The 19,639-nt window shown below is 36.2% G+C and overlaps 1 protein-coding gene and 1 long non-coding RNA gene across 2 annotated transcripts in view; both read left to right on the top strand.

Annotated features, from left to right (window-relative positions):
* The window catches only part of DPP10 (dipeptidyl peptidase like 10), a 1,433,428-nt gene that overhangs the window by 356,071 nt on the left and 1,057,718 nt on the right, over positions 1-19,639 (top strand). The window lies entirely within an intron of this gene.
* LOC116531792 lies at positions 7,925-11,643 on the top strand. Its single transcript, XR_004260585.1, has 2 exons — positions 7,925-11,025; positions 11,344-11,643. It is a non-coding gene; the product is annotated as an uncharacterized LOC116531792 (long non-coding RNA).

Here is a 19,639-nt window from a genome sequence, read left to right as displayed (position 1 = left end):
TCTTTATATTCCTTGGAAAATCTAAAAGACATAATTAGTCAAAGTAAGCACCAAACTAAGTTCCAATCTAATTTCAGAAGTTTGAATCATTATTTTGATTCCTTACGGTATTGGAAGGGCTTTAAGTTCAAGATAGCTACAAGCAACATATTTATATATTAGAACAAGAGTTACTTGTTTGTTATCACTAAATGCCATTTGAATTTCACAATAACTATAGCTACAATAACACACTATTAAATTACAACTGCATTTATTTAAATATGACATTCCTAAAAAATATTTGGTATTTAAAGGGCATTATTATAATTATCAGAAATAAATTTTGTTAAATTGCATTTAAGATATCTTAAATGTGTATCTAATTGGTTGATTTATTGACTTGTGTAGAATATTTTAAATTAGTAGGCTGTCTAGTTAAATTAATGAATTTTTATATTTAGTTATCATGAATGAAAATTTTGTGCATGTTGAGAATGGATATGAGACAATCTTTAAGTCAAGAGCATTACAATCTTATTGGGAAGATCATTCCATTGAGCATCCTTTGTCAGTTACTGTGAACAGAATGGTGAATGGGACATTTAATTTGCATGTACTTGTCATATCTTTCCTACTAGGTTACAAGTTTCAAGTTTCAGAAATGAGAAATGTGTTTAACATCTCTGTCTCTCTCTCTTTTGTACAACTTTTAATTCTCACAAAGTCCTATATGATTGTAGTTATCAAAAATAGTTGGGTAAGATAAATAAATGAATGAATCCATACAAAATAACATTTGCAGAGAGGATGTAATGGTACCTAGGATGTACTAGTACCTCCCTCTACTTCCCCTTCCCTCCTCCCCCTCCTCCACTTCCTCCCGCTTCTTCCCCCTGAATCTAGGGCCTTTAATAGGAAGGCCATGGGCTGCCGGCGGCCTCAGTGCTCTTGAGTAAGCACTCCTAGGAACTTCATTTAACCAATTAAATCTCTCCACACATAGAGTTCAGAGGCAAAATGTTCTGGTTTTCTAAATCCTTGTGATCACACCCCTGTGTCAGTTTACCTTAAAAAAAAAAAAGTTGGAAAAGCTCATAGTGGCTAGTTGCTTTTAGCTGTGAATCTCCAAATACTTGAACATTTCAGAATGAATCCAAACACTGTTTAAAATATCAGCAGGTGATTATCCATGGACTGTGGGATTCATGGATTAATATTCATTTATGTGTTTATTTATTTATTATTCTTTGCTGAGGGGCACAGATAGATACATTATTTGTGACACATGGTGTAGGCATCTGGAAAGATTCATGGATAGCAATATCATAGCAAACAATACAGAAGTCCACATTGTTTTCCATCAAGAGTTATGCTGAAACTAGCAGAGCTTGAAAAGCTATAAAAAGCCCCCTGTAGAGAACCCCTTCACCCTAACAGCCTATATATGTAGGAAAAGGGAAGCAGGGCATCTCTAAGTGAGTATATAATAGTGGGAGCTTCTTGAGAAAGACAATGATCTTTTTCAAAAGGACCAAGCCCAGCCTCTGGTATGTGCCTGTTCTTCCAATGAGTTCTCTCAGGTCTGCAGAGCCAGCTGCTTGCTCAGTTACTGAAAAGGACAGGAAGGAGTGTCCAGGGCCATCCGTATTTGTCTCTCCTCACCTGCATCCTCTAAATTTCCCGCAATCATCATGTTCTTAATGAAAACATATCTATTTTTTGTTTTACAAGGTAAATTTTGTATAATGCTTTTTATTCTTTAAATCTGTTACACAAATACATCATTGCACTTTAGCTTTAGAATAACTGAAAGTGGCCAACCCTGAGTATTATCCTGACTAACAACGGAAGAAATTAAAGAATTGTGAGATGCCATGGCTCTCCAAAGTCACTCGTCTTCAAAGTCAGCTCTTGAAACTGAGCCCGAACCTACTCAATTACAGTTGTGCATGTGTGTGCATGTGTGTTGCACATTTTCAACGGAGTCTTCATACTAATCATGAGAATGGATAGTCTTCTATTTTTCTTTTAATTTTTCATATAAGGAGAGACAGAGATTAAGATAGCATAAACAAATTGCTGAATGAAGGGCACACAGTTAAGTGACAGTCTTACCTCCAATGAAATCTGTGGAATATATCCATATATGTACTTAACTTTGCAACAATTTACTTGATTTACATTTGGCTTCTTTACAAAATATCAAGTAGAGTAAGAAAGAGAAAATTCCATAGAATTAGAATATTCTAATTCCAATTTGTATAAACTATAATGGGTTTATAGCATCTGAAGGCACTCATTTGAGCAGGGGAGAGTTACATTGATCAATATTGACCTACTTCTGAGAAGACATGAAAATTAAAGAGTCAACTGAATGTTGTTCTTTTCAAGACCAGTTTAACTCCTCTTTTCATTTTATAGTCACATTTACAAATTCACAGCATTCAAAGCCATGATAAACAGATTATGCAAAAGTAAGTAAGTGGATAGTGACTAGAGTTGCATTTTATGTTAACTGCATCCTTAAAATAAACATTAACATATCCCAGCTTTTCTTGAGAATAATTTCAGTGATTTCAAATTAGCTTATTTCGGTAATTTCACACAATGCAACCCACAGAGTGCAGTGAAAAGAACAGTGAGGACACCAGACCTCAGCTTAAAAACACTCCTCAGCTTTTCGTTCACAAAAAGAGGAGATAATGTGGTTCTTACCTGTAATTTCTACCATTCAGTGCCTATGTAATAATAAAATGAGAAAGAATTGATAGAATATGCTAATCCAAAAACATAAACCATTATCTTTACAAGGAAAATTAAAATACAGATTAGAAACTAAAAGAATCTCTGAACATAATCATTAAAATTAAAAGCTAATTTAACAAGGATTTAAAGAAATGTAACAATATAGTATAAAAGCTAAATTAAAGTATCTAAAAGTAAACAAGTGTTGAAAAGATCTGTAATTCAGTTATTGGAAATATAAAACCGCATCAAAGCAAAAATAGTGTAAATAGTTAATTGAAAAAGGAAAGGTGCTTAAAGAAATGTAACCTTTAAAACCAATGATAAATAAAATGACAACAAATATGGATCACTATTAAAATACAAAAAAAATCATAGTTGAAATTTGAAGGTAACTATTTTCTGTACTTTCTGTCTCTTCAACACATATTCACCCTCTATAGGGTCAGGGACAGAACAGGTGTGACAAGAGTGAGTTAAAACAACTTGCCTGCTCTCTTATAGTTCATCGAGACAGGAAACAGTTATTAAATAACTAAACACATAAACATAAAATATTTGCATTTGACATTTCTTTTGTGCCACTTAAAATCTTTCCCTTCTGCCTGGCGTGGTGGTCCAGGTCTGTAATTCCTGCACTTTGAGAGGCCAAGAAGGGCAGATCATTTGAGCCCAGGTGTTCCAGACCATGGCAAAAACCCGTCTCTAAAGAAAATACACAAATTAGCTGGGTATGGTGGCGCATATCTGTAATCCCAGCTACTTGGAGGGCTGTGGTGGGAAGACTACTTGAGCCCAGGAGGTCTAGGCTGCAGTGAGCTGTGTTTGTGTCACTGCACTCCAGTCTGGGTGAAAGAATGAGACCCACCCCTCCTCCCGCCCCATATATATATAGTCCCCATTATGATTGGTTGTTCCTAGACAGAGCCTCCTTTTGTTCTCTGTGAATCCTCCAATGACAAATTTCTGCCTCCTCCCTTGGGGTTTCTTTAAGGCTATGGCAAGTGATACCAGAAAAACCTGACCTGCCCTTGTAGCAGCAAAGCCAGAAGTACACAGGAGTTAATGCCTGTAGGGCCATCCTTGAGCAGTGGGGGTTGGGACCTGATGTGAAAAATCTGAAATGTATTATATGTGGGTTCATGGAAGTCTCGTTGGGATCAAGAACCTACCATAGTGTTGACTAACCTGATAATAAAACATTATTTTGGCTTTCTTCCCATTCATTTTTGACACCCTCAACTATCACTCACTTTACAGATAAAGTTCAGAGTTCAAACAAGTTATATAAGTTATTCACGTTCACCCTATTTATAAGAAACAACAGCATCTGCCCTCGATGCCTTTGTTTAGAGCTTAAGGCACTTAAAAATATTTTCTTCTTTTACCTCTTCGAAAAAAGGTAGGTTTGACTTCAAGACATGCATGCCCTCTCCGATGTGAAGATATCACTGGAGACTGCCTATGACATAAAACCTTCTCATATATGTTCCTATAAAAGATATTATTCCAGAGAGCACATGGTTGATCCAAATGGGCTAATCCCTAGTGCTGGAATTCTAGGCTTCTTCATTCTTGAAATTGGTCAAGTCTTTTCCCTCCAAAATCTATAACCGTAATATTCAGTTTGTCACTCAGGGAACTACACACAGGCACCTACAACAGTTCCCTGCTTTGGGTTAGTTTCAAGTACATCAATAGAACAACTTATAGAACTGTCATATTTTAGGGAAAATTGCAGAAAGCAGTGTTTCCAGTCATTTGCTAACTGAGCTAGAAATTATAATGGCATGCCAAATTAGGCTGAGCTGTAAAAGGAAGATGTTCACATTACTCTTCTCTGCCCTCGCAATATCCATAAGACACTGAGAGACTGCATTTCTTTTTCTTAACTAAACTTTTTTCAAGTCTTCCTTATTCTGAGTGTTGTATTTTTGCTCCATTTATCTTGCCTTGCATCCAGTCACCTTGCAGCTATGATAACTTGTTGGCTCTCTAGGGAAAGTGGGTTGGAGTCCTTTCTGGTCACTGGATGGTTGAAGGATGTGCACAGCTGAACTGTTTACCCACACCTAATCCCTCCTCCTGTTCTATTTTTGAGAACTGTGTGTTTCATAACGTTAATAAAAATAGAGATCACACTGTTTATTTGGCAAAGGCGATGAGAATAGGGCATGCTTTGCTGGATTTTTTTTTTTTCCTGAAGTTTTCCTTCTCACACTGCTGCCAGGTCTGAGGTTAGAAGTGGCTGTTTCTATCTCTTACTGTGTTAGGTATCCCTCTGCCTGCTGTTACAGAAGCTGCTTCTGGCAGCTCTGCCTGTGACCAATTCAGCTGTCTCCTGCTGGGAGGCTGACACCTAACTGGACCCTTTGTTTTCCAGAGTGGAGAAAACCTTGTTTATGCAGACAAGGGGATAGTATCCTGATAATGTAAAGTTAGATACTGTCTTTGGGCCACGTGAAGTGCGTAGATACAAACAGTGAACAGTTCCTTAAGTTAGGAAATCTAAAACACAGGCCCCAAATAAGAATCATTTGTGTCCCCAAGTCTCAGCTCTTATGCTCAGAAGTTTCACTGAAGATTTACTGGAGAGGCAATTTATGGGGCCTGGGAGTTGAACAATTAGTATAATGTAGCCCACCCTTGAGGCATTATAGTCTTAAGGGGGAGCTGAAGACTTTGTACGCTGGATTTTAAATTCAGAATTTATTTTACTTTATTAATTAGGTTTGGAATCTAGTTATTCCATGTTAACCTGTAAACATTGCCTTAAACTACAAAGAGGTTAAATAAACCACTAAGAGGAAAAATCTAAATTCTGTATTCTGGTAGCAATGAAAACGTGGAAGAAGGTGATTACATTTTCTTTTTCTCAACTCCAGAACAATAAGCAAGGTTTAAAAATGGTTTGTTTCAGCACACACAACCCCACTTTCGTTTTCACCTATCTCTGGCCTTCTGATTAAGCTAAATTATTCTATAGTGTGAATGATTGATAGAAATTTTGTCCTCCTGGAAACATCAGTGTTCTAAATATAAGTCTTCCTTTAGCTGTTTACCTCAGCAGTTTGTGTTTGGTGCAACTTATTTCTTTAGAAGGACACATATTCTCAAGGACTTCTAAAAATATATCTTTGCACCCTCCAGGGTAGGAGAATAATGGATGGAGAAACATTGCTCTGCTTCAGTGATTTTCAAGAAGCAAGAGAAGGGTGTCTGCCCAGATGGTGAGACATTTTGAAACTGAGCCATGGTGTATTTTGAAAAGAATTAACAGCAATATTGAGGTATAACATCATGTTTAGAGAATGAAACACAGACATGCACAAATCTACAATCCAGATTCTCTGAAGTGAAATTTTACTTTAAAAAGTCATTGTGAATATGTGAAAAATACAGTAATTCTCAAGTAAATGTCTCATTAGGACCTCATTCCAGAACCTTCAGGTGTTTTAATTGTATTAAAAGTAATACAAACCAGTATTTAGCACTGATCTGGTTACTGGTAATTTAGTTCATACCAAAGTGAAATAAAGCAAATAAGCAAAACAACCAAAGTAGTGTGGTGTTTTTGGTCGAGAAAGTCACCTGGCCCAGCTCTGGCTGGAATTCTGGAAAAGTGGGATCCATGGGCTCTCCATCATTTTATGGCTGCTGCCCTCAACCATTCTAATCACACAACTGGAACAATCTAGACCAATCCAATACTTATTCCACAGCATATTGAGCATCTCTGTGCCAGGTACTATTCTAGGAACCGGGGATACATCCTACTCTCTCTCACGGGGTTTACATTTGAATGACGGGAGACAGACAGGAAGGAATGTCAGATGCTGAAACACATTGGGAAGCAAACTTAAGAAACAGTCATGTCATAGAAAATGACTGGGGTAGGTTAAGGGATTATTTTGTTTGGCTGGTGGTTGGAGAACTCTGAAGAGGTAGCACATGAGCCCAGGTTAAATGACAAGTTTCTAGCCTTGCAAGCATCAGGAGAAAGAGTATTTCTGGCAGAGTGAACATGAAGTGCAAAAACATGGGGGCAGGACTGAGTTTAGTCTGTTTTACAAACAGAAAGAAAGCCAGTGTGAACCATGGAGAGTGACCCTGGAGAGACAGGCAAAACGTGGAAGCCATAGTGCTTCCCAATCCCTGGTAGGGAATCTCGTTTTTCTTCCAAATGCATTGGAAGGCCCAGGATAGTTCGAAGAGGGAAGTAAGAACAGTTTACCATTTTAAAGTATACCTTTTATAATACGTCATGTGCTTATAAATCAATGACTGTTTGAATGTTATTTGTATTCATTGGGAGAACACATGGCTAAAGAACAGACGTATCTTGCTGCTCTCTAAAGCAATGAAGCTAGTGGAAAACTCAGCTTTGCTGTTCAGCACACTGTCACCATGCCACATTTTACATGTTTGAGCCACTTTATGCATGTGCCTCTAACACTTCTGAGACCAGAAACTCTTTTCTACCTACTTAGCATGCTCATCACAATTTATCTGAAGTGTCTGTGGGCTACCCGCTTTGCTGTGATCTTCTTTTAGAGTATTTTAATGGATTTTAGAGGAGTGTTAAATCTCTGCTTTGTAAAGCCTAATTCCTATCCTCAAATTATCTAAATTCATTACCTTCTTGCTATAATAGTTTAATTGAGTATAGGATATAAAGCTAATTTATTTCACATTTTTGCTTTTAATAGTTTTCACTTTTCTTATTGAAAATGTAATTACTGGATTCCAATACAGTAACTGGAAATGACTTTTCTAATAACACATATTATCATGTCATCATCAGAAGAAAATTCTTTGAAGTACCCTCAAGAAGGAAAGCCTTCCATAGGTGTTTTCTATGTTCATATATACATATACGAGTGCATTTTAATGGTGTACTGATATTCTATTATTTGCATGTACTATAATCAAATTGAATTATATAAAAATGACTTTTTAGATACCAGATAATCATGTACATTTTAGTTCAATATGGTTCAATCTAATGTAACAATTTTCCTATATTTTTATATTTTGTTTTTAATTTTTAATATCAAGAAATGCCACTTATATTCATCCAGTGTTTATCTAAATATATGTGTATAAACTATACTTGCACACTAGCCTAGTAATTTCTTTATAATAAATACTCAGTAGTTGAATTATTGTACATGGAAAAGAACATATTTATAATACATATATTTATAATACATATACATTTATAATACGTATATATTTCCAAGCTTCTCTTAAACTTCATTATACAACAGTATTATGAATAATAATACTGGATATTATTGTTTTACTTTTGGCCAATCTTTTAGGTTGAGAAAAAACAGCTTACTTTTGTGTGTATTTCCTTGACTTACAAATTAAAGCAATTTAGCATTTTTTATAATATTTTCCCATCACACCTGTCTGTTCAATCTTTTTTTCACAGCATCCTTTCACATGATGCCATTAATTCAAGTACTTTGTTTCACAAGCAAGGCATTTTTAGGCAGGGTCATTCACAGGGATAAGAAAGTGGATGAAGAAGGTTTCATGGGACAGTAAGACAAACTCCAAGTGCTAAAAGTGTTCACCATTATATCTCTGGAAAATTAGCTTGCAGTTTGAGGTTCACGAAAAATCGGCCAGCCCACAGGATGAACTTCACCAGGCTCTTGTCTAAATGCCCATCAGCGACATTCTGGAAAAAGACTGTTTATACTGTTTTAAGACGTTAAGACATCTGGGTTAAGAGCCATCGTATACAGATACTTGGGAATAGTTTTTCTGAAAAACCTGAAAGCATTTACAATCTTTATACAAAAGCAAAAACTTAAAACTATGTACTCTCTTACCAGAGTAACAGAGGAATATGTTTTATGCCTGATTAGAGCTCTACAAAATTAAATACAGAAGAAAGATATAGAAAAATAAGAAGAATTGTATCCCGAGCAATATGAGAAAACACGGTCATGTTGGGATTTAGTCCCATGAACCCATTCACAGATGGGGCTGTCGGACCCTCTCTCATAGCCAAGATCAGCAATGGAGAGTAAATGATCAGTTCTAGAACTGTTGAGGACTTCACTTCTCAAAGTGCGGTTTCTGAAACAGCAGCATGGCTTCAAGATACACCCTTGGCCTGCTGATTCAGAATCTGCATTTTAACAAGACCCCCAGGGATTCATAGGCACCTTAGAGTGTGAGGAGTCCTGATTTAGGAGACACAATTTGCAGAGCCTAATGGTAGGTGAGGTATGGTAAGGGAGACATTAGAAAAGGAAATCCCCAGGTTTCAGCCTTCTGATAAATAAATACATTGATTAATAATAACTGGTACATGAGATGTTAAACAATGGCCCAAGGCAGTGTGATGTACAACACATGAGTGTGCAGTCCCAATTCCTTGTGATGCAGAGCACCAGAGAAGAATAAATGCTAGTGAGTTGGATTAGTTTGTTGTTGATCCATTCAGAAATGTTTAAATAATGTTCTTGACATTATGAAATGAAACAATGCCTCTCAAATGCTTGCAATGTTGTTTAGCACATGATGTGCAGACAACCAACTTTAGCTAGTATTATGGCTGTTATTATTGTCATCATCTTTGTCCTTTGTCAAGTAATTGGACTATTAAAGGGAACAGTATATATTAGAGAAGAATATTGTGCTGATGAGGGTGAGGTATAATTATATAAGGCCACCTTAATTACTGAAAAAAAAAAAAGGAAGAGAAAAAGTTGTCACTTTAAAAAGCTCAGCAACAGAATATCCCGCATCAGCACTTGGTGGATATACTTGCAATTAAAGCCATGGTGTGGAATTCCTGATTACTCAGCTTTTGCAAACTGAAAGAATAATAAATAGCACAAAAAAGAAAATGGTTACTTCTTCTAAGATGTATAGAAACAAACATCTAATTTTCAAGTTGTGCTTGTTTAATTAGGTAATTTACTATAACATATATTTATCTGACAAGAGTACAGATAAGATGAGGCTCTTTTTCCCTTTATATCATGTTATGAGTATTAATTTATGCTGCACAAAGGACTTCCTGATTCTCACATAATGACGTTGGTGATTGAAATGTGCAGGCAAAAGACGTAAATGTGATGATAGAATATAAGAAACAAAAAGGAGGGGAGAAAATATATATTTAAGAAGAATGAAGTGTAACACTAAGACATAAAACCACTATTCTTGTATAATTTAGTAGCCAATTCCATATTCTGGGAGCAAAGAAATAAAATTAAATGTTAGGTCATATCAAACAGCAAAGATGGTTTGTACGTGTGACTTACCCTCTCCGGGACTTGTTTTCTCCATTTCTGAGTAGAAAAGCCAGGGTCAGAGACAAATTACCTGAGAAACAGTGGAGAAGTTTTTTGTCATATTTTGTTTCAGGCATATGCTTTGGAGTCAGGGCAACTTTCATCTGCTTCGCCCACTGAACTAGCACTGTAGACTTGATCAAATTAACTTATTTGCATACTAATAAACAAATGAATGCTAGAATGAGTAGAGGAAATAGTGCTTTGATTAATTTCTAGAAATCTGCCTGTGTCACTCAAGAGCTGCTGGGCGTGGAAAATAGGGGAAGTAAGTACAGTGTTGAGTTTTCCCAATGTGTCACTCTTCTGAAGCTCTGTTTTTCACTGTTTGCTTGGGCTTTCAAGTAAATTTGTTTGAAAATAAGTTTTCTGTTGGAAAAAAAAAAATCTTTTGTAAGAAGTCTTCAACCTTCTTAGACATGATTGCCATCTGCCTTTATTAAGGAGAGGTAGATGACTGTAGATTGCTAAAAGAAACTGTGGCTTGTGTTAATGACTCATGGACATAGTTAATGGAATAAAAGGGACAGTGAGTAAGTGGAAGAAAACATCGGAAACTTGGTGCAACATTCCAATATACATAGTTGGTGGACATATTTAATGGAAAATGCAGAAGTGTTTAGCGTTATAACTATGATTTAGAATGTTAGGAAACAATTTCTCTGATAAAATGCTATACATCTGTATATTTTAAGTAGTTGTATCACTGAATCAGCATTTGTACTTTTCTTCTAGAATTTGATGCACCCAACCAAGTCTTCAAGTTGTTATGCCTCTTTTCATTTATTTATGAGAAACAAGTGTTGGAAAAAGAAATTGACAATTTTAAATTGACATAGCCCATTTCCCTGGAATTTTATAAAATTTTACCCATATTGCTAATTGATATTTATCTTTGGCTTATATATATATATTTTTTATCTTATCCTATGAAATAAAATCTATTATTATTAATATTATGAATAAATAAACATAGGTCAATTTTTCTTTTTCTTTTTTTTTTTTTTTTGAGATGGAATTTTGCTCTTGTTACCCAGGCTGGAGTGCAAAGGCGCAATCTCAGCTCACCGCAACCTCCGCCTCCTGGGTTCAGGCAATTCTCCTGTCTCAGCATCCCAAGTAGCTGGGATTATAGGCACGTGCCACCATGCCCAGCTAATTTTTTGTATGTTTAGTAAAGACGGGGTTTCACCATGTTGACCAGGATGGTTTCGGTCTCTTGAACTCGTGATCCACCCGCCTCAGTCTCCCAAAGTGCTGGGATTACAGGCGTGAGCTACCGCGCCCGGCCCAGGTCAAATCTTTAAGATAATGCATTGGTTTGGAAATATAATGCATGAGGCACCATTTGAACTTGACGTATATTAGCAACTAACACAAAGGCTCATAATGAGTAATAGTGCAGGTGGTGAGATGACTCATTTTATGTTATAAATAAGGCACCCCTCTGAAGTATACCCACTTTGGAAAGATATGCAAGATCAATTTAGCTAAGAAAGCTCCAAATTTCTTTCTAGGATTTTCATCTATACAAAAAGTCAGATATTCCCAAGAGGGAAATAGGTAGAACTATTGTACAAAAAAAAAAAAAAAAGTTAATACAGCAGGCCTGGGTCAGCTATCTTCAAGCCTGCTTGCAAGGTTGGCCCTTGGCTGACATCTGGGGACATGTATTTTGAGATAGTCCCCATTTTTCTCTGACAAGAATGTTTCATTGCACCTAAACTATTTATATAAACAATATTGGCTAGGCTGAATACCTACTTTCCTCTAGGTATCTAGAATTTTGGTAGTCAAAGTTGGATTGCAGGGGTGCCTATGTGAATAGCCCCTAATAAAACACGTGAGCACTCGGCTCTAATGAGCTTCCCTAGTAGACAGTACTTTATACATGTTACAAATGATTGCTGGAAGAATTAAGTATGTCATATATGACCCCACAATGAGAGGACTCTTAGAAGCTTGCACGTATTTTCTTTGGACTTCACTCCATGTGACTTTTTCCCTTGCTGATTTTGTTTTTCATCCTTTCACTATAATATATCATATTCATGAACAGGACTGTCAAACTCGGGCTTGTTCTTAGGGACCACCAAGGCTATACCACCATACTATTGTGTGTTTTTTAAAACATTGACCTGAAGAACAGATATTAATCAATTGCCCACCGGCTACTGGGGCTACAAAAGTGTTCAAAACAGAAAAATCCTCTACCAAAACTAAAAGATGTTATTAGTCTTAATGGGATGCTGTAATGTCCTAAACACTGTTTAGGCTCAAAATGCCTAATTTGGCCATCTGCAAATTAGCATAATATTAGCAAATTAACAAGATATCCCATAAAATACACTTGATGCATGTGAAGACTTCCTCTATCCATTTCTGACACCATGCTGACCCCCGCATTCTCACTCCCTTTGGTGCCAATTTATCATAACCACACTATGTAATTTTGCCTGGATTGTTTTGTAATTAGTCTCTAATGCTTCAAGCAGGTATGCTTCATCTCTCCAGTAAGTTGGGAGCAAACACAATACACCTTTTCTTGGTGTTTTTATCCTAAGTTTGCTCAGTCTAGTGTCCTATAGACAAAGTGTGCTTCAAAACATTTGATATTTTTTTAATGTATCCAATGCTCTAAAACTATTGCTGTATCTTTGAGCTTTAAATTTTTTTTTAACTGAAAGCCACAACAAGTTCATATTATATTTTACTTTTGGATTTTCCCAAAAGAGCTGACTAGCGGATAGCATTTCCACCTGGGGTTTTGTCTAACTTGTCCATGACTGGTAATTACAGCTTTTGTCTAGATGAGACTTTTGGTCCAGTCCCTGAGCCTCCACCAAACCATATGTCTCCAATAATGCATGATGCTTAGAGAACTCATTGTTTCAATCACACAGCCATGAAAGAGAACCGCTGACGTTTGTCTCAAATGAAAATGGAGCCAAAGTTCATAGGCATAGTCACTCTCCCACAGATTTCACAAAACTTAGAGGTTCAAAGAAGGTGAGGGTGTTCTGTTCCATTGTTTTTGCTTGATTTTATTTCCCCTTGATCCAGAAATAATTTTAGCCTCAGAAGATAAGGGAGATCAGTGGCGAGTAAAGTTCTGGCAAGGGAATTCAGGCTTTGAGAAGCTTGTCAAAATGCTTTGGAAAAGTTCTCTACCCAAATTAATGGGCAAAGTGTGTCTCTGTCAATAATAGGATAACCTATTTTTGAATATAGTAATCAATTCTTGAACAAAAATTATGATTTCAGGTACTGCCTTTTTATTCCAGCAATTCTATGTCTGGTTGAGAAGTGAGATGCATCCATTTTAGAGTCTCTCCTACAGATCAATCAGTGCTTTTCTAGGTTATATTTATAAACACATTCTCAGTTCTGAGTCAAAACTTTTTTTGAAAAAACTGTTTTACATCACATTTTTTATTGGCACCATTAAACAGTGTTTAACCTCATAATGATGAAATGGATTCATAATATATCAAGGACTGATAGCGTAAGCTCTCAGTACATTGCTTGAGGCACATTTCACTATTAATAATCTGGAATTGTGTGGTAGTCATTAATACTTTTTTAAAAATCCTATGATACTGACAGAGTATTTTGTATATCATTCAACTATGGGTCTTTTACTTTCAGGGTCATAACTTGAAATTTTTTAAACTTATTCTTTACAGTGTATTCCAGTATTTATAGTTTTAATAGAAATGGGATGAAACTGTTAAAATGTAGAGCTTTCCTCTACTAGATAAGGAGAACTTTTTCCAGAATTCTAAGTGAACTGCTAGGGCATGATAAAGACTAGTGCTCTCAGGCCAGGAGCAGTGGCTCAGCCTGTAGTCCCAGCACTTCGGGAGGCTGAGGTGGATGAATCGCTTGATGTCAGGAGTTTGAGACCAGCCTAACCAACATGAAGTAACCCCGTCTATACTAAAAATACAAAACAAACAAACAAACAAACAAACAACAACAAAAAAAACTTAGCCAGGCATGGTGGCATATTTCTGTAATCCCAGCTATCAGGAGGCTGAGGCAGGAGAATTGCTTGAGCCTGGGAGGTGGAGGTTGCAGTGAGCTGAGATCGTGCCATTCCACTCCAGCCTGGGCAACAAGAATGAAATGCTGTCTGGAAAAAAAAGACCAGTGCTTTCAATGTGCTGAGTCTTTTGTCTTTGACTAAGTATAGTGCACTGTTCTCAATTTGTAAGGACAGTTGACCCTTGAACTATGTGAATCCACCTATACACAGGGTTTGAATTATGGGAATCCACCGATACACAGATTTTTTTCAGTAAATATATTTTTAAATGTTTAGAGATTTGTGACAATTTGAAAAAACTCACTGATGAACCACATATCCTAGAAATATCAAAAAATAAGAAAAAGTGAGGTATGTCATGAATGCATAAAATATATGTAAATACTATTTTCTATTTTATCAATTACTAATTACTATAAAATGTACACTATTATAACAAGTTAAGAATTATCAAAACTCATGCACACACACTTACAGACCATGCATGGAACCATTAACCATAGAGAGAAATGTAAACAAACACAAAGATGTAGTACTAAGTCATAGCTGCATACAATTAATTAGTACATAACTGTACTACTATAGTAATTCTGTGGCCACGTCCAAATGCTATTATGGTGAGTTCAAGTGTTCCTAGTGTCCACTTAAAACTCTGTGTGATGCTAATCACCTCCGCATGAGCAGTCTGTCTCTCCAATAAATTGCCTAGTACAGTAAAAAGTGATCTCTCATGATACTCATGTAATTTACACTGGTTTAGTGCAATACAGTAAAGCTTGAATAACACCATGGGACCCATACAAATTGCCACTAGTGATGCTGGACATGCTCCCAAGAAGCAGAGAAAAGTCACGACATTAAAAGAAACAGTTGAATTGCTTGATATGGACTGTAGATTGAGGTCTGCAGCTGCAGTTTCCGCCATTTGAGACAATTTATCTTGTAAACAATGTCAACTTACAGTATTGATAAATACAGTACTGTAAACATATTTTCTTTATGATTTTCTTAACATTTTTTTCTAGCTTACTATATTGTAATAATATAGTATATAACACATACAACATACAAATACGTGTTAGTCGACTGTTGATGTCAACAGTAGGCTACTAATAGTTAAATTTTTAGGAAGTTAAATGTTATACTCAGATTTTTGACTGGACAGAAAGGGCTGGTTCCCCTAACCCCCATGTTGTTTAGTTGTATAGCATTATACGCCTACTACACGTATTTTGTATATATACTCCAATATAAGTACTTTGCATATTCCTTTAAGAAAATTGTGTTGACTCATAACCATAAATGGCTATTTCCTTTGTGCAAATGATAGCTTCTCTTGTGACTATTTCTAACATTTCAGTTCAACCAACCTGACTTTAGGTCCAATGTTTTGGCCAGCTAAAAATAATACCTGTTTAAATGTGTAACTGATGGACAAGAGTCTCTGTGAAGTCACCTTCTAAAAATTAACCCCTTCTCTTGGCTGAAAGTAATAATGGAGAAAGAAATAAGCAGAGTCTTAGCTGGTTTGATCATAGAACTTGACTTGAAGAGCTATGTAGCTCAACAGTCTAGATACCTAAGAGGAGAAAAGAGAATGAGAAACAAAAAGCAAGTCAAGATTAGTTTTCTATGCCCTCAGCAAGCCTGCAAGAATACCAAACTGGGAACAGAGCCCAGGGCTTTCCCAGTTTTTAAGTTAATTTTAGCTTTCAAGATTAATGTAAAACTAGGTACCCAACAGTCTCCATCCTACGTCCAGAGGAACCAAGGCCAGAAGGCAGTCTCTGAATTTACTATCTGATGGTTAGTGATGAGGCTGACCTTGCTTTAGTCCCAGACTTTAGTTACCCATAAGCTTCTTGTGAGGCACGTGATGTATTGACAAGAACTTAAAGATTTGGTCATCAGAGTTTCTGGGTCTAAATATGAGTTCTGCCATTTACTCCCTAGGTGATCTTGGGCAAGTTACTCAACTATTGTAAGCCTCAATTCCACTTTTTAAATGTCAGTCAGCATTACCAGATAACATTGGAGCAATTACAAGACTATCCATGCCAAAAAGTAAGAAAGTAGTCAATAAATGAGTAAATAAGTAAGGATAATAGTATGGCAAAGGGGCCCCAGAATTTCTCAATTACCAAAGTTTGAACAACTAGAGCAGCAAAATAAATAACATAGTTCTAGATTATAACCTGAAGTATAAAATAAATATATATGAGGCCATACTTATGTAAAGAAATGACTGCATGAATAAAAAAGAAAGAAAAGTGACAGGTCATCCTTACAGGAAAATTCCAACCAACAGCATAGATAGATACTGTCCCCTCCCTACCCAAGATATGCAATATAATTCTGTGCCCCTTTCTTTATTGAGTGGGGCATGTACTTCGTGACTTGCTGCCAAAGAACATAGCGTGAAAGGGGGAGAAAAGGTATTTTTATCATGGAGAAAGTACGTAAATACTACCTTAACCAAACCAATAAGGATTAACATCACCAGTATATCATCTTGATATCATGGATTTCTTGTCATTCTGTGAACTTCCCCTTTGAGATATTCTCCCATAACCTATAATTCCAGTCTAATCATAAGAGAAACATCAGACAAACCTAAATTGACAGTCTGCAAAATATCGAACTAGTATTCCTCAATCCGTCAAGATCTTGAAATCACTGAAGGCCAGCCAAGTCTAAGGAAACATGATGAGGAAATGCCAGGTGGTATCCAAGATGGAGGAAGCTCCAGGTGAAGTCCCGGGAAGAGCACAGGGGGGAAGTGGGGATCATTCACAGAAAAATTAGTGAAATATGAGGAACATCTGAAGTTTAAAGTTATAGATCAATGTTGGTTCTTAGTTTTGATAAATGTGTTATGGTAATGTAAAATGTTATCATTAGGAAAAATGAGCAGGTGATATACTGGAAATCTCTGCACTGTTTTTACAACTAGGTTATCTGTTGCCCAGTAACAGACAGAGAATGCAGTTTGTTTTTTCTTTCTTTCCTTACCCATACTGAAAATAAGGGCTCTGAGGCACTGAAGACTACACTTCCTATGATCCCGTCTGCATAAAGGTCAATAGTGAGCAGAGCTCAAGTCAGGTGCTGGAAGTCAGGATGGCAGGCAGCCTTAAAGGGCACTACAGTGACAGGGGTAGGGGCATGACGAAGGGAATACTGAGGTTATAGAGATGCCTTGTTTCTTGCTCTGGGTTGTGGTTACATAGATGTGTTCACCTTGTCAAAATTCATCTTACTGGAAAATTAATATTTGTTTACTTTTCCGTTTTTGTGTTATACTTGAATTTACAAAAAAAAAAAGTTTATATTAAAGAATAAATGTCAGAGACAAATGAAGAGTACAAGGTTGCAGTTCACTTGAGGATTGCATTATCTCTCTTCCCTAAAGTTCAATTTGTGTCTTAACTGACTGCATTATAACTAACCCCAACTTCCTTTCAATGTCATCTATAATACAAACAATGCATGCTGCTCTTCAAATCTTAAGAGAAAATAAAATTAGTAAGGCTGCCACCTTATTCAAAGGATCAGACCTTAACTATTCAGGAACTGACAGTTCATTGCGATCACCACCAGGTGTACAGAATTTAGACTAACAGACAGTAACAGCTTGATGATAATTCAATTTTCATTAATCATATATGCTTTCTTTCAAGTTTCAATCGTGTTTCAATCTTTCATTTTAGGCTGGGAAAAAAATACAGAAAAGACATTTTCCTCTTTTTGAGCAATTTAATTAGGGAATGGGGGCACTCATTTTTTAACACAATGTGGTGTTATCGGAGGTTTGTCTGTGAGCAGTAGCAAGCAACTAGATTTTGTTGTTGCACTGAGAAAAATATGGAAGCAGTTTTTGACTCTAAGGCCCGACTCACTTCAAGTTGGCTCTCCCCTGAGAAATACCTATGAAGTAGCCTTAAAATAAATTGGAAAATGAAGTAGGAAAAAGGTTGGAGTGGGGGGAAGAGGAGTGAATGAAGAGTCAGCAAATGAGCAGGTTTGCATTTGAAATTTAAATTGGCAGCTGGCACTATTTGAATCATTCTGCATTTAATACAATTTGAATGGGATAAATGATAATCTTGCATTTTGAGAAGGCAAAGCAAAACCTTGAATATGAGGGATGTAGAAACCTGTTATTTTGCACAGCTCAATTTAACACACTTCCCTTCACTATGCTTAGAAGAAAATAAGGTGTAGGTACTTTAGTTGTTTATTTCTTGTCAGCACAATCCACAAATGGTGTAAGTGCAAGATTCAAACCACATAATACACTTAATATATTAAATGAAATCATTGAAACAAGGGGCAAAAAGAAAACCTTGAACTTGTGATTGAGTAAAAGGGAAACATCCATAATGTTGAAATTAAGCTGGGATTAAAAGAGAGTCATTAATAACAAAGTTATCGTACTACTAGAGGTTCATCAGTTGGGAATGATATGAAGAAAGGAAAATTTAATTAACCACAGAAATATGTAAATTACTTTTTATAGATCCCAGATAATGTGTTTTATTTTTCTAGAATACTGATTTTGTAGACTTATTTTAATCAGCATTCTGAATACAAATATCTCAAAAATATAAACACTTCACATACAAGGAACACTAAAATTAGGCTAGAAATTAGCCAGAGAACAAAGAGAAGAGCACAAAAGAACCTTACAAGGAAGACATTCTGACAGGCACATGAAAATACACACAATGTCCTACACTGGATGTATTATATCATCTCACATATTAGAGAAGGGGAATGATTGTTATTGTTCTGCTAGAGAGAATGTGCATTTTGCCTGCCTTATCAGATTTTATCCTCGTGATGCTGAGAGATACATGCTGCTTCTCCAGTTTTATATATGAAATAAATGAAGCTTAAAAAGGTAAGTAACTTTAGACTCAGGCAATTATAGAAACCATCAGAATTTGATCTCGAGCCTTATGTAATCCTGAAGTTACTGCTCTTGTATAACACTTTGCAGGCATCTCCATTTTCCTTAGTGACTACCAATGAAATCACAGGTAGGAGGATGAGAAAAAAAAATGGGGATTAAAAACATTACATCTTTATGAAAGATACAGAGATAGAAGAAAACAAATGACAAATGATTTAGTAATTCGTTACAGGGGGTGTAATTGATCCTAAAAGAACTGGAAACTACAGGCAGCGACATCCATACCCCAACTTCCATTCAAGAGCTCTTCTGTGTTGTAAAGAGAAACACAGACTTGGGAATTAACCTACTTGGGGTTTGGAGACTTGCTCTATAAAACTATTTGTGTGACTCCCTGTAAATTCTTTGTGTTTCTGTTTGTTAATTTATGAAGTAGGAAAGATGATGTCTGCATCATTGAAGTTTATTGTGAATATTAAGTTAGATGATACAAATAAAGAACTGAATATAGTACCTAGAATCCGTTAAGCTCTTGGACGTTAGTTCCCTCCACATTTCATAATATTTCTCTTCAATAGAATAAAGAAAAGGGCCCACAAGGGATGGATGTTATTTGCTCTGCCTATG

The sequence above is a fragment of the Sapajus apella genome, unplaced genomic scaffold, assembly GCF_009761245.1.
Source record: "Sapajus apella isolate SASKATOON/1434 unplaced genomic scaffold, GSC_monkey_1.0 scaffold72, whole genome shotgun sequence".
Lineage (NCBI taxonomy): Eukaryota > Metazoa > Chordata > Mammalia > Primates > Cebidae > Sapajus > Sapajus apella.
This window is presented reverse-complemented; position numbering and strand designations above follow the sequence as displayed.